This window comes from Triticum urartu, chromosome 3A, assembly GCF_056163025.1.
Source record: "Triticum urartu cultivar PI428250 chromosome 3A, HENAU_Tu73, whole genome shotgun sequence".
In the NCBI taxonomy this organism is placed as follows: domain Eukaryota; kingdom Viridiplantae; phylum Streptophyta; class Magnoliopsida; order Poales; family Poaceae; genus Triticum; species Triticum urartu.
The window spans coordinates 50,270,718-50,283,186 of NC_141875.1; positions in this window are offsets into that span (position 1 = coordinate 50,270,718).

A 12,469-nucleotide genomic window follows, 5' to 3' on the forward strand; every position below is an offset into this window, starting at 1 on the left:
CCTCTCTCACAAGCAACATGATCAAACCTAAAACTCATTGAGTGTTAATCACATAGTGATGTGAACTAGACTACTAACTCTAGTAAACTCTTGGGTGTTAGTCACATGGCGATGTGACCTGTGAGTGTTAATCACATGGCGATGTGAACTAGATTATTGACTCTAGTGCAAGTGGGAGACTGTTGGAAATATGCCCTAGAGGCAATAATAAATTAGTTATTATTATATTTACTTATTCATGATAGTCGTTTATTATCCATGCTATAATTGTATTGATAGGAAACTCAGATACATGTGTGGATACATAGACAACACCATGTCCCTAGTAAGCCTCTAGTTGACTAGCTCCTTGATCAATAGATGGTTACGGTTTCCTAACCATGGACATTGGATGTCGTTGATAACAGGATCACATCATTAGGAGAATGATGTGATGGACAAGACCCAATTCTAAGCCTAGCACAAAGATCGTACAGTTCGTATGCTAAAGCTTTTCTAATGTCAAGTATCATTTCCTTAGACCATGAGATTGTGCAACTCCCGGATACCGTAGGAGTGCTTTGGGTGTATCAAACGTCACAACATAACTGGGTGACTATAAAGGTGCATTACAGGTATCTCCGAAAGTGTCTGTTGGGTTGGCACGAATCGAGACTGGGATTTGTCACTCCGTGTAAGCGGAGAGGTATCTTTGGGCCCACTCGGTAGGACATCATCATATGCGCAATGTGACCAAGGAGTTGATCACGGGATGATGTGTTACGGAACGAGTAAAGAGACTTGCCGGTAACGAGATTGAACAAGGTATAAGGATACCGACGATCGAATCTCGGGCAAGTAACATACCGCTAGACAAAGGGAATTGTATACGGGATTGATTAAGTCCTTGACATCGTGGTTCATCCGATGAGATCATCGTGGAACATGTGGGAGCCATCATGGGTATCCAGATCCCGCTGTTGGTTATTGACCGGAGAACGTCTCGGTCATGTCTGCATGTCTCCCGAACCCGTAGGGTCTACACACTTAAGGTTCGGTGACGCTAGGGTTATGAAGATATATGTGTATGCAGTAACCCGAATATTGTTCGGAGTCCCGGATGAGATCCCAGACGTCACGAGGAGTTCCGGAATGGTCCGGAGGTAAAGAATTATATATAGGAAGTGCTGTTTCGGCCATCGGGACAAGTTTCGGGGTTATCGGTATTGTACGGGACCACCGGAAGGGTCCCGGGGGCCCACCGGGTGGGGCCACCTGTCCCCGGGGGCCACATGGGCTGTAAGGGGTGCGCCTTGGCCTATATGGGCCAAGGGCACCAGCCCCTATAGGCCCATGCGCCTAGGGTTTCCATATGGGAGGAGTCCCACTAGTGGAAGGCACCTCTAGGTGCCTTGGGGGGAGGGAAACCTCCCTTGGGCAGCCGCACCTAGGAGATTGGATCTCCTAGGCTGGCGCACCACCCCCCTTGGCCCTCCTATATATAGTGGGGGAGAGGAGGAACTTCACACACCAGCCCCTGGCGCCTCCCTCTCTCCCCGTTACGTCTCTCCCTCGTAGTATAGGCGAAGCCCTGCTACTGTGACGCCCTGCATCCACCACCACGCCGTCGTGTTGCTGGATCTTCATCAACCTCTCCCTCTCCCCTTGCTGGATCAAGGCATGGGAGAAGTCTCCGGGCTGTACGTGTGTTGAACGCGGAGGTGCCGTGCGTTCGGCACTTGATCATCGGTGATTTGAATCACGACGAGTACGACTCCATCAACCCCGTTCACTTGAACGCTTCCGCTTAGCGATCTACAAGGGTATGTAGATGCACTCTCCTTCCCCTCGTTGCTAGTCTCTCCATAGATTGATCTTGGTGATGCGTAGAAAATTTTGAATTTCTGCTACGTTCCCCAACACATTATTCATCACAACTTTGGCCATATCACATCACAAAAACACTTGCTGCAAAAACAAGTTAGACGTCCTCTAATTGTTGTTGCAAGTTTTTACGTGGCTGCAAGAGGGTTCTAGCAAGAACGTTTTCTTACCTACGTTAAAGCCACAACATGATTTGTCAACTTCTATTTACCCTTCATAAGGACCCTTTTCATCAAATCCGCTCCAACTAAAGTGGGAGAGACAGACACCCGCCAGCCACCTTATGCAACTAGTGCATGTCAGTCGGTGGAACCGGTCTCACATAAGCGTACGTGTAAGGTTGGTCCGGGCCGCTTCATCCCACAATACTGCTGAAGCAAAATAAGACTAGTAGCGGCAAGAAAGTTGACAACATCTACGCCCACAACAAATTGTGTTCTACTCGTGCAAAGAGAACTACGCATAGACCTAGCTCATGATGCCACTGTTGGGGAACGTTGCAGAAAACAAAAAAATTTCCTACATTTTCACCAAGATCCATCTATGAGTTCATCTAGCAACGAGTGATCGGATGCATCTACATACCTTTGTAGATCGCGAGCGGAAGCGTTCAAAGAACGGGGATGAGGGAGCCGTACTCGTCGTGATCCAAATCACCGGAGATCCTAGCGCCGAACGGACGGCACCTCCGCGTTAAACACACGTACGGTTAGCGTGACATCTTCTCTTTCTTGATCCAGCAAGGGGGAAGGCGAGGTTGATGAAGATCCAGCAGCACGACGGCGTGGTGGTGGATGCAGCAGTCACCGCAGCAGGGCTTCGCCGTTCTTCTACGAGAGGGAGAGGTGTAGCAGGGGAGAGGGAGGCGCCAAGACTTCAGGGTGCGGCTGCCCTCCCTCCCCCCTTTATATAGGCCCCCTAGGGGGGTGCACCGGCCCTAGGAGATGGGATCTCCTAGGGGGGCGGCGGCCAAGGGGAAGGAGTGCCCCCCAAGGCAAGTGGAGGCGCCCCCTCCCCTAGGGTTCCCAACCCTAGGCGCATGGGGGGGCCCAAGGGGGGGCGCACCAGCCCACTATGGGCTGGTTCCCTCCCCACTTCAGCCCATGGGGCCCTCCGGGATGGGTGGCCCCACCCGGTGGACCCCCGGGACCCTTCCGGTGGTCCCGGTACAATACCGTTGACCCCCAAAACTCTCCCGATGGCCGAAACTGCACTTCCTATATATAATTCTTCACCTCCGGACCATTCTGGAACTCTTCGTGATGTCCGGGATCTCATCCGGGACTCCGAACAACTTTCGGATTACTGCATACTCATATCCATACAACCCTAGCGTCACCGAACCTTAAGTGTGTAGACCCTACGGGTTCGGGAGACATGTAGACATGACCGAGACGACTCTCCGGTCAATAACTAACAGCGGGATCTGGATACCCATGTTGGCTCCCACATGCTCCTCGATGATCACATCAGATGAACCACGATGTCGAGGATTCAAGCAACCCCGTATACAATTTCCTTTGTCAATCGATATGTTACTTGCCCGAGATTCGATCGTCGGTATCCCAATACCTCGTTCAATCTCGTTACCGGCAAGTCACTTTACTCGTACCGTAATGCATGATCCCGTGACCAGATACTTGGTCACTTTGAGCTCATTATGATGATGCATTACCGAGTGGGCCCAGAGATACCTCTCCGTCATACGGAGTGACAAATCCCAGTCTTGATCCGTGTCAACCCAACAAACACTTTCGGAGATACCCGTAGTATACCTTTATAGTCACCCAGTTACGTTGTGACGTTTGGTACACCCAAAGCACTCCTATGGTATCCGGGAGTTACACGATCTCATGGTCTAAGGAAAAGATACTTGACATTGGAAAAACTCTAGCAAACGAACTATACGATCTTGTGCTATGTTTAGGATTGGGTCTTGTCCATCACATCATTCTCCTAATGATGTGATCTCGTTATCAATGACATCCAATGTCCATAGTCAGGAAACCATGACTATCTGTTGATCAACGAGCTAGTCAACTAGAGGCTTACTAGGGACATGTTGGTGTCTATGTATTCACACATGTATTACGATTTCCGGATAACACAATTATAGCATGAATAAAATACAATTATCATGAACAAGGAAATATAATAATAATCCTTTTATTATTGCCTCTAGGGCATATTTCCAAACAGTGTGAACCACCATCAGTCATTAAATATCTAGGGACTCCAAACCTCGGGAAAATAACTTCCTTAAGCATTTTAATAGAAGTGTTATGATCAGCACTACTAGTTGGAATAGCTTCTACCCACTTAGTAACGTAATCAATAGCAACTAAAATATGTGTGTATCTATTAGAGGCAGGAAAAGGTCCCATATAATCAAAGCCCCAAACATCAAACGGTTCAATAACAAGTGAATAATTCATAGGCATTTCTTGACGTCTACTAATATTACCAATTCTTTCACATTCATCACAAGACAAGACAAACTTACGGGCATCCTTGAAGAGAGTAGGCCAATAAAAACCAGATTGCAATACCTTATGTGCAGTTCTATCTCCAGCGTGGTGTCCTCCATAAGCCTCGGAATGACACTTGCGTAGGATTTGTTCCTGTTCATGCTCAGGTACACAGCGTCTAATAACACCATCTACTCCTTCTTTATAAAGATGTCGGTCATCCCAAAAGTAATGTCTCAAATCTTAGAAAAACTTTTTCTTTTGCTGGTATGTGAAGCTAGGTGGTATAAATTTAGCAACAATATAATTAGCATAATCATCATACCATGGAGTACTACGAGAGGTACTTATAACATTTAATTGTTCATCAGGAAAGTTATCATTAATAGGTAGTGGGTCATCAAAAATATTTTCTAACCTAGACAAGTTGTCTGCAACGGGGTTCTCAGCTCCCTTTCTATCAACAATATGCAAATCAAATTCTTGTAGCAAGAGAACCCATCTAATAAGTCTAGGTTTAGCATCTTTCTTTTCCATAAGATATTTAATAGCAGCATGATCAGTTTGAATAGTTACTTTAGAATCAACAATATAAGATCTGAACTTATCACAAGCGAATACAACTGCTAAAAGCTCTTTTTCAGTAGTAGCATAATTTCTTTGAGCATTGTCTAGAGTCTTACTAGCATAATGAATAACATTTAATTTCTTATCAACTCTTTGCCCTAGAACATCACCTACAACATAATCACTAGCATCACACATAATTTCAAAGGGTAAATTCCAATCAGGTGGCTGAACAACAAGTGCAGAGACTAATGCTTTCTTAAGTATGTCAAATCCTTCTACACAATCATCATCAAAGACAAATGGTATATCTTTTTGCAATAAATTAGTCACAGGCCGAGAAATTTTTGAGAAGTCCTTAATGAACCTCCTGTAAAATCCGGCGTGACCAAGGAAACTTCTTATACGTTTGATGTCCTTGGGACATGGCATCTTTTCAATAGCATCAACCTTGGCTTTATCAACTTCAATACCTCTTTCAGAAACTTTATGCCCCAAGACAATACCTTCATTAACCATAAAGTGGCACTTTTCCCAATTCAAGACAAGATTAGTTTCTTCACATCTCTGCAAAACTCGATCAAGATTGCTCAAGCAATCATCAAAAGAGGAACCATAGACGGAAAAATCATCCATGAAAACCTCACAAATCTTTTCACAAAAGTCAGAGAATATAGTCATCATGCATCTTTGAAAGGTAGCAGGTGCATTACATAAACCAAAAGGCATACGTCTATAAGCAAAAGTACCAAAAGGGCATGTAAAAGTAGTCTTTAATTGATCTCTAGCCGATACAGGTATTTGAGAGAAACCAGAATAACCATCTAGAAAGCAATAGTGTGTATGTTTGCATAATCTTTCTAGCATTTGATCAATAAAAGGTAAGGGGTAATGATCTTTCTTAGTAGCTTTATTTAATTTGCGAAAATCAATTACCATCCTATAACCTATGATAATTCTTTGTGGAATCAATTCATCTTTATCATTAGGAACAACAGTAATACCTCCCTTCTTAGGGACACAATGGACAGGACTTACCCACTCACTATCAGCAACGGGATAGATTATACCTGCCTCCAGAAGCTTTAGTATTTCTTTTCTTACCACTTCTTTCAGGATTCAGACGTCGTTGAGGATCACGAACTGGTTTGGCATCTGCTTCCAAATTTATTTTATGTTGACATAGAGTGGGACTAATGCCCTTAAGATCATCAAGAGTATATCCAATAGCAGCACGATGCTTCTTTAGAGTTTTCAATAATCTTTCTTCTTCATTCTCTGAAAGGTTAGCACTAATAATAACAGGATATATCTTCTTTTCATCAAGATAAGCATATTTAAGATTATCAGGCAAAGGTTTAAGCTCAAACACGGGATCACCCTTGGGTGGAGGAGGATCCCCTAAGGTTTCAACAGGCAAATTGTGTTGCAGAATAGGTTCCTGTTTAAAGAATACTTCATCTATTTCCTTCTTTCATTCATGAACATATCATTTTCATGGTCTAGAAAATAGTGTTCTAAAGGATCACTAGGAGGTACGACAATAGAAGCAAGACCAATAATTTCATCCTTACTAGATAATTCTTCCTCACAATGTTGTTTACTAAATTTAGAGAAAGTAAACTCATGAACCATATCATCCAATCCAATAGTAACAACATTCTTTGTGCAGTCTATGGTAGCATTGACAGTATTTAAGAAGGGTCTACCAAATATAATGGGACAAAAGCTATCTTGTGGGGAACCAAGAACAAGAAAATCAGCGGGATATTTAGTCTTCCCACACAAGACTTCAACATCTCTAACAATTCCAATTGGTGCAATAGTATCTCTATTAGCAAGTTTAATAGTAACATCAATATCTTCTAACTCAGCAGGTGCAATTTCATTCTTAATTTCTTCATATAAAGTATGCGGTATAACACTAGCACTTGCACCCATATCACATAAGCCATGATAACAATGATCTCCTATTTTAACAGAAATAACAGGCACGCCTACCACATGTCTATGTTTATCTTTAGCACAAGGTTTAGCAATTCTAGCAGTTTCACCTTTGAACTGAATAAGATGCCCATCAATATTATCAGACAAGAGATCTTTAACAATAGCAATATTAGGTTCTACTTTAACTTGCCCAGGAGGTGTATAAGTTCTAATATTGCTTTTACGAACAACAGTTGAAGCTTTAGCATGATCCTTTATTCTAACAGGGAAAGGTGGTTTCTCAACATAAGAAGTAGGAACAATAGGATCATTATAAGTGACAGTCTTTTCTTCAACTTTAATAGGTGCAGCTACTCTTACTTCTATGGGAGGATGATATTTAAACCACTTCTCCTTAGGGAGATCAACATAAGTAGCAAAAGATTCACAGAAAGAACCTACTATATCAGAGTCAATTCCATATTTAGTGCTAAACTTACGGAAAGTATCGGTGTCCATAAAAGATTTAACACAATCAAACTTAGGTGTCATACCTGACTCCTTACCTTCATTGAGGTCCCAATCTTCAGAGTTGCGTTTAATTCTATCCAATAAATTCCATCTGAATTCAATAGTCGTCATCATAAAAGAGCCAGCACAAGAAGTATCGAGCATGGTGCGATTGTTATCAGAAAGCCGAGCATATAGATTTTGAATAATCATTTCTCTTGAGAGCTCATGATTGGGGCATGAATATAACATTGATTTAAGCCTCCCCCAAGCTTGAGCGATGCTTTCTCCTTCACGAGGCCAGAAATTATATATATATAATTGCGATCACGATGAACAAGATGCATAGGGTAATACTTTTGATGAAATTCCAACTTCAATCTTTAATAGTCCCATGATCTCATATCATCACATAGCCTATACCATATCAATGCGGCTCCCTTCAAAGATAAAGGGAAGACCTTCTTCTTAGCAACATCATCGGGTATACCTGCAAGCTTAAATAATCCACAAACTTCATCCACATATATTAAGTGCTCATCATGATGCTTTGTTCCATCTCCTGTAAAAGGGTTAGCTAGCAGTTTTTCCATCATACCCGAAGGAAATTCAAAAGGAGTTTCATTTTCAATAGGTTCAGTAGGTTGAGGAGCAACTCCCTGCTCTACTGGACGGGGTGAAGATACACTGAACAAGCCCCTCAGAGAGTTACTTTCCATAGTAACAAGTGACAGTAAATTTCACCACACTATATAAATTTTTCCTTACCAAATTCCACCTACCAAAGGCGCTACACTCCCCGGCAACGGCGCCAGAAAAGAATCTTGATGACCCACAAGTATAGGGGATCTATCGTAGTCCTTTCGATAAGTAAGAGTGTCGAACCCAACGAGGAGCAAAAGGAAATGATAAGCGGTTTTCAGCAAGGTATTCTCTGCAAGTACTGAAATAAGTGGTAACAGATAGTTTTGTGATAAGATAGATTGTAACGAGCAACAAGTAACAAAAGTAAATAAAGTGCAGCAAGGTGGCCCAATCCTTTTGTAGCAAAGGACAAACCGGAACAAACTCTTATAATAGGAAAAGCGCTCCCGAGGACACATGGGAATATCGTCAAGCTAGTTTTCATCACGTTCATATGATTCGCGTTCGATACTTTGATAATTTGATATGTGGGTGGACCGGTGCTTGGGTGCTGTTCTTACTTGAACAAGCATCCCACTTATGATTAACCTCTATTGCAAGCATCCGCAACTACAACAAAAGTATTAAGGTAAACCTAACCATAGCATGAAACATATGGATCCAAATCAGCCCCTTACGAAGCAACGCATAAACTAGGGTTTAAGCTTCCGTCACTCTAGCAACCCATCATCTACTTATTACTTCCCAATGCTTTCCTCTAGGTCCAAATGATGGTGAAGTGTTATGTAGTCGACGTTCACATAACACCACTAGAGGCTAGACAACATACATCTTATCAAAATATCAAACAAATACCAAATTCACATGACTACTAATAGCAAGACTTCTCCCTTATCCTCAGGAACGAACGTAATTACTCACAAAGCATATTCATGTTCATAATCAGAGGGGTAATAATATGCATATAGGATCTGAACGTATGATCTTCCACCAAATAAACCAACTAGCATCAACTACAAGGAGTAATCAACACTACTAGCAACCTACTAGCACCAATCCTGGACTTTGAGACAAGAATTGGATACAAGAGATGAACTAGGGTTTGGAGATGAGATGGTGCTGGTGAAGATGTTGATGGAGATTGCCCTCTCCCGATGAGAGGAGCATTGGTGATGACGATGGTGATGATTTCCCCCTCCCGGAGGGAAGTATCCCCGGCAGAACAGTTCCGCCGGAGCTCTAGATTGGATCCGCCAAGGTTCCGCCTCGTGGCGGCGGAGTCTCGTCCCGAAAAGTTCCCTCTTATTTTTTTCTCATCGAAAGACTTCATATAGGAGAAGATGGGCGTCGGAGAGCCACCAGGGGGCCCACGAGGTAGGGGGCGCGCCCTAGGGGGGGGCGCCCCCCACCCTCGTGAGCAGGGTGTGGGCCCCTTGGCCTTCATTTTTGGCGAGGATTTTTCTTTATTTATTTTAAGACATTCCGTGGAGTTTCAGGACTTTTGAAGTTGCGCAGAATAGGGGTGTGTTCGGGAGCCCTCCCGCTTCTCAACTCCACAACTCCAGGTGTGGAGTACAGCCGAACGATTTAATCCCTGGTTATGGGCACGGGAAGCTGGCTAAAGACGTAGTGTAATATTTGAGGAGTTGTGGAGTTGAGAAATCACAGCTCCTTCAAAACCGGGAAGTGGGAGTTGAGGAGATATTACCGATCCCTGCCACCGCGAAGTGAGCCCCTCGTACCGTTTCGCTCGTTCTTTCTCCTCCATACCCCCGCATGGGCTATTACTTTTTGCTAAAACAGCTACAGCTGACCGGGCCTATGGGCCATCCCATCATTTCCACACTGTATGGACTATTAGCCTACTACAATGTCTATCTGAATGGCTACAGAAGGGCAATATGCTGGGCTTCAGGCTCGCTCCCTGGTGCGAGCGAGAAGCTGTGTAGGCGAACGGATCGCTGGATCCCGGCTCTCTCATGAGAAGCTGGCGATCAGAAGCTGGCGGTGGAGTTCAGGATTTTGTGGCCACGGAGGAGTACCGAACACGCCCTAGGTCTCTAATATTTTCTCCTTTTCCAGCCCAGAATTCCAGCTGCCGGCATTCTCCCTCCTTATGTAAACCTTGTAAAATAAGAGAGAATAGCCATAAGTATTGTGACATAAAGTGAAATAACATCCCATAATGCGATAAATATCGATATAAAAGCATGATGCAAAATGGACGTATCAACCGACAGGCCGAGCACGCCGCTCCGGGGCCGCCTCCCCGGCGTCCGTGCCAGCTCCAGCCCGCACCATCCCGCCAGGCACCTCCCCCGCCCGATCCAGATCGAAGACGAGGTGAGCCGCCCCCACGGCCAAGCTCCCCACCACCGCGCCGCCCGGCACACGGCCCACGATCTGTCACCGTGCGAGACTGTGCCAGAGAGCTGCCGTGCTGCTGCGCCCACCGCCAGCACCGCATCCCGCCGAGGCCGCCCCATCCCGCATTGGGGCCACCGCGCGAGGCGACGAGAACGCCCCGCCGGCGCCGGCGTCGGCCAGGCTTTGCCTGGCCGCACCCTGTGGCGGCGGCGAGGGAGGAGGAGTGGGGTGGAGGAGGCCTCCGGATGCGGGAGGGATTGATGTGGGTACTGAACCCAGAAAGAAAAGGTTGTATTTTATATTTGGGTTTAAAAAATCTCTACTCCTAAAGAAGAAGTTGATAGGCCGCGGGTTTTTTTCGCCTCATCTTCCACCACCGTAGATGCACATCTACCTGCGGATATGGCTCCTCTTCATGGCGAGCGACCGCGGGGGCGACAAGTGCCTAATCTACGACAACAGAGAGGAATAGGCAGCAGTGATGGCCGGCCCATGCTCGTCACGCTCCACAAAGAGAGCCTGCCCGCGGAGGTGGTCACCCGGGTGGGCCTGTAGTGAGGTGAGCGGGCTGTGTTCAGGAGCAGCCTCGGCATGCTGCCGTCGGAGAAGTTCAGGAGGGGCCACATGCCGCTGGGCGACGCCGACGGGAACACCTCCACGGACTCCGACATGGACAGAGTCCTCCGAAGCCGAGAAGGTCGAGGTGTACAACGGCTGCATGTGCTTTGTCGACTCCTCGCCCCGCCACCACGACAACGCCCCTACTGCACGATCGTCCTCCTATCCTCGGGCAGCAGAACTACTACTCGAGCGCTGGCTACTCGGATTTGAGCACGTCGAGGGACACGAAACCGCCGAGGATGCCGCAACAGGCGTCGTGGCCACAGGCGCACGCTGCTGTGTACGTTGAGGACGTGGAGCACTCGGACTCCGGCAGCCTGGCATCACCAACCTGCAGCACTCCACCATCGTAGCAACTCCGACGGCTTGGTAGCGCCGGCTCGCGGAATGACGGAGCTGTCGCAGCATCGCCGGAGCAACCCGAGGCACCGTCACAGTATCCTCGTCGCAACATTGCTGGAGCAGCCCGAGCCGCCGTCGCAGCATCGTCGAAGCAGCCTCAAGCCGCCGTCACAGCACGACAGCGCCATCGTAGCACCACTTGTTGTGAGTATTGTCGGCCGGCGCCACTCACAGTAGCGGCTTTGCAACTGCGATGCCGTCACCACAGCATGGCTGGAGCAGCCGGACCACCGTCGCAACAGGTCTTAGCAGCATGGCCAAAGCAACCGGACCACCGTCGCAGCGGGTCGCCGCAGCATGGCTGTAGCAGCCAAACCACTGTCACAGCATGCTGCATAGCACCTCTCCGACGAGATCTTGCTGGATAGAAGAGAAGAGAGATAGAAGAAAGGAAGGAGGATGAAGCAATAACATGCTGATTTGTGGGGAAAACGTGTGGTTGGAGAGAACCAGCGAAGGGATAAGGGGAGAGGAAGAAGCGGTGGGTGGGGCCTTTGGGACGTATGTCAAGCTGAGGACACGGTTGACGCGAGGATGTCTACAGCTGGATGAATATAAGCAATTCCCTAACTATTTTCACATCTAAATGTGAAAGAGCAAACCCGTATTTATATAAGGACTGTGATATTTGACACATGTGTGCCATATGAGCAAAACTGCCAGACCTCTACTTCTTTCACTTTAAAGTACCACACGATCCCCCTTCCTTCGACCCCACCTTCTCCCGAACGACCTTGCAGGCTCGCCCGAGAAACCTGCTTCTCCCGCACATCTCGCGCGCCCACCCCCGAGAAAACTGTCACTTCTTCACGTCTACCACATGATAAAAAAAATATTGCGCATGTGGGATTCGAACCCACACCTTCTTGGCACCAAAGCGCGCCACCACAACAACCTCACCCTTAGGTATTTGTTGCTCAAACTAAAGAAACTAATCGTTTTGATCCTTTATTTCTTCAATCGTGTTACTACAAAAAAGTACAGAAAATTACCACAATTTTCCCTCAGGACAAAGTTACCATGGTATTCGCATGCAAGTTATCAGGCCTGTGTGGTGTAAGTTACCATGCTATTTACATAGAACTTACCAGGTACTATGT